Here is a 4,339-nt window from a genome sequence, read left to right as displayed (position 1 = left end):
GGCCCGGGCTGGGGATTCCAACCCGCCACCTTAGGTGTATGTGGCTGGTGCCTTAGCCGCTTGAGCCACAGGCACCGAGCCCCCCAAAGCATTTTTTAATGTTACGTTTCCACTGATAGATTCTAAGGAATCTAGTCCTAGCTAACATGGTTGATTTTAAGAAACAAATAAATCAGCTCGGTGCCTGTGGCTCAAGTGGCTAAGGCGCCAGCCACATTGGCTGGCTAGCCAAACAATGATGGATACAACCAAAAAATAGCCAAGCGTTGTGCCGGGCACCTGTGATCCCAGCTACTTGGGAGGCAGAGACAGGAGACTCGCTTGAGCCCAGGAGTTGGAGGTTGCTGTGAGCTGTGATGTCACAGCTCTCTACCCAGGGTGACAGCTTGAGGCTCTGTCTCAAAAAAATAAAAAATAAATAAATATTCTTTAAAAAAAAAACAAATCCCCAAGCCACATAGTAATAGAATACTCCCCTTGCTTTTTATATCACATAGAAATAGTGATTAAGGCCCGGTGCCCATAGCACAGTGTTTAGGGCACCAGCTACATACACTGAAGTTGGCAAGTTTGAACCAGACCTGGGCCAGCTAACCAACAATGTCAACTGCAACAAAAAAATAGCCTGGCGTTGTGGTGGGCGCCTGTAGTCCCAGCTACTCGGGAGGCTGAGGCGAGAGAATCCCCTAAGCCCAAGAGCCGGAGGTCGCTGTGAGCTGTGATGCCACAGGGTGACAAAGTAAAACTCTGTCTCTAAAAATAAATAAATAAATAAATAAAAGTAAGAGAAAGTGTTCTAAGCATGTAAAGTACCCAGGATCCCTGACCACCACTGCAGTGGCATAAGAAGGGCAAAGGAGCCAAGGACGGGATGCAAGGAGAGAAGCACAAGGGAGCCCACAGGCTGCTGCTGCAAGAACTGACTGTTCCTTGGATTGCCATCCCTATTCCACCTACATGCAGGAACCAGCCCAGAAGAAGAAATGAAAGCAAATTCAGACAAGAGCTGAGGGAGAGGCTCGGCGCCTATAGCTCAACCGGCTAAGGCGCCAGCCACGTACACCTAAGGTGGCGGGTTCGAATCCCCAGCCCGGACCCGCCAAACAACAATGACGGCTGCAACCAAAAAATAGCCGGGCGTTGTGGCGGGCGCCTGTGGTCCCAGCTACTTGGGAGGCTGAGGCAGGAGACTCGCTTGAGCCCAGGAGTTGGAGGTTGCTGTGAGCTGTAATGCCACGGCACTCTACCCAGGGGGACAGCTTGAGGCTCTGTCTCAAAAAAAAAAAAAAAAAAAAAAAAAGAGCTGAGGGAGAGACCTCACCAAGTTCCCCTTACTGCCCCTGGGGCACAGGCCCAGCAACACCCCTCCTCTGCCATTGTTGGTTTGCATGGCTCAGAAATCTTCCCTTTGGTCAAGTCCCTACCACCACATTACTACCCCATTGAGCTTGTGCAGGAGCCAGCAGCAATCCTGGGCAAGTCCAGACTGTGGAGACCCTGAACCCAACTCATCCCATCCTCATGCCAGGTCCCCACCACCACATTACCACCCCCATTGAGCTTGTGTAGGAGCCAGCAGCAACCCAGGCCTGTCCAGACTGTGGAGACCCTGAACCCAACTCATCCCATCCTCATGCCCTTCCATTGGGCCCTTGGGAATAGTCGTCTCCAGGACCCCCATTGCTTGCAGGGGTCCTTTCTATACCATCATCCTTCATCTAAGGTTCCTCTGACTTTGCGTCTAGCACCTACCCACTGCACTGTGCCAGACACCATCAGACCCTCCTGGGCCCAGCTGCCTCCCCTCCTCCAGGAACTGTGGTGTCCCTAGACACTCCTCTCACTTGAGGCTTCCTCCAGGAAGCAACTCTTCAATCTCATGGCACCCCCAGCATAGCACCCATGGCCCATCATTTTGCCAAGGTGTTGAGCTTCCTGCCTCTCTATTTTTTTTTTTTTTCTGTTCTCATCTAGCAAAATCCAGCCATGTGTAATCCTAACCATCCATCGCTTCTGGGCCTGTGCTCACCCTACAAGGCAGAGTGGCCACAGTGAGATCATGGCACCAGCCTAGGGTGAAGGCCACTCCTCCCCTACCCCTAGTTGCCCAGCCTGCTGATGTCTGGTGAACTGTCTTCTACTCTGCACTCTCCTCAATCCTCTGACCACTCCATCATCCCCAGAGTCTCAGAAATGACTGGCTGCCCTTCCTTCCCAAAGAAGACAGAAGCCAGGAGTCCTCAAGCTGCACCATCAAGCCACAGTCCTACACCCCATGTCTGTGCCTCCTGGTCTCCACAGGCTCTGACCGCTGCGTCCTTCCCCTTTCACTATTAACTGTTAATACCCCCACCATACACAACTTTTCCCTCTCCACAGGATTTTTGTGATCAGAATCAAACTTAATCTCTTCCACCATAAAACACTTAAACAAAACCTCCCTCGATGCTGTTGGTCCAGCCATTTGCCTCTCTAGCTTTTTTTGCACCACACAAACACCTCTGAAGCATACCCCAATGCAACCAGCACCACCCAGCCCTTCTGGAGCCCAATCCCAGGTCACTCGAGACTCTACTTTCTACCTGTGTTCATGGTGGGTGGTGCTGGGGTGGACACTCCATCACTTTCCAAAAGCAGCTTCTCCAACTAAAGACAAAAGAAAGAGGCCCTTAGGTCTCCAGTTGAAGGGCATACGGACAGTCACATGCTAGGAGTGCAGAGGCTGTGAGACCACAGAGGGAGCCTCTAATCCTGTTGGGAGTGACAGGGGCTGAATAAGCAGGCAGTCTGAAGTCTGAGGCTGGAGGAAATCTCCTCCCCTCACGGACTATAGGACCTTGGGCCCAGTGCTGGGGGGGGGGGCAGGGGAGGGTGCAGTGATTGTTCTGTGGCCTCAGAGTCTAAAAGAAAGAGCCAGTGGGCCTGAGGCCTTTGACTCGCACTAAAGCACACCATATTTTAAAAACCTCATGAAGACAGGGAATTTTAATCTATCTGTATTGGTGGGGTGAATTGTTTGATTGCATTTGTGTCTTGGAAGGATGGTGCTGGCTGCAGTGTGGGAGACAGGCTGAGGGCAGATGAGCAAGGCTGCAGGAGGAGAGGTGCCTGCAAAAATGGCATGCCTGGCTCCGCGCCTGTAGCTCAAGTGGCTAAGGCCCCAGCCACATACACCTAAGGTGGCGGGTTCGAATCCAGCCCGGGCCCACCAAAACAACAATGACAGCTGCAACCAAAAAATAGCTGGGTGTTGTGGTGGGCGCCTGTGGTCCCAGCTACTTGGGAGGCTGAGGCAGGAGACTCGCTTGACCCCAGGAGTTGGAGGTTGCTGTGAGCTGTGATGCCACAGCACTCTACCCAGGGGGATAGCTTGAGGCTCTGTCTCAAAAAAAAAAAAAATGGCATGCCCTTCCCCTACATGACCCTCCAGAGTTGGCACATTAGATTCTGTCTTTAGCCTCTCTTTGCATTCTTTGTGGAATTCTGGACTCACCATACCTCCCAGAATCTTGCCATCTTTGAAACTCCCCAAACTGTTCCATATCTGCCCTCTCTTTAGCCCCAGGCCCACATGGCTGAACCTGACTAGACACCGGTCCTTGAGCAGCCCATAGCAGCTCAGCCTCGGCACATCCACACTTCCTCAGGACTATGCACACAACCACAAGCCTCTTATTGGCTATGGAGGAGTCCTGCCAAATTTCTCAGATCTGTCTACTATCTCCCCCTGCCATCCCTGCATCAGCCCCGTGCTCACCTACCTTCCTGGCTGCCACTCCAGCTTTTTTTTTTTTTTTTGAGACAGAGTCTCACTTTGTTGTCCTCGATAGAGTGCTATGGCATCACAGCTCACAGCAACTTCAAACTCTTGGGTGCAAGCAATTCTCTTTTCTCAGCTTCCCAAGTAGCTGGGACTATAGGAGCCCACCACAATGCCTGGTTACTGTTTTTAGAGATGAGGTCTCACTCTGGCTCAGGGTGGTCTCGAATCCATGAGCTCAGGCAATCTGCCTGTCTTGGCCTTCCAAGTGCTAGGATTACAGGCATGAGCCACCATACCCAGCTGCCACTCCAGCTTTTTAACATAAATGTGACTCTCCAAGCCCTCAGCTGATAAAAATAATTGAAGCTGTGAATATCTGCTGGAGTTTCTCTACCTCCCTCAGGACACAAACCAAGCTCTGCAGTATGGCACATATGTATGCAAAAAACAGCACTTATCAATTTATTCATCCAGCAAATTTTTTTTTTTTTTGAGACGGAGCCTCAAGCTATCCCCCTGGGTAGAGTGCCATGGCATCACGCTCACAGCAACCTCCAACTCCTGGGCTCAAGCGAG

This window comes from Otolemur garnettii, unplaced genomic scaffold (genome assembly GCF_000181295.1).
Source record: "Otolemur garnettii isolate 467f Iridium unplaced genomic scaffold, OtoGar3 scaffold00007, whole genome shotgun sequence".
NCBI classification, from domain to species: Eukaryota; Metazoa; Chordata; class Mammalia; order Primates; family Galagidae; genus Otolemur; species Otolemur garnettii.
Note: the sequence above shows the minus strand (reverse complement) of the source record.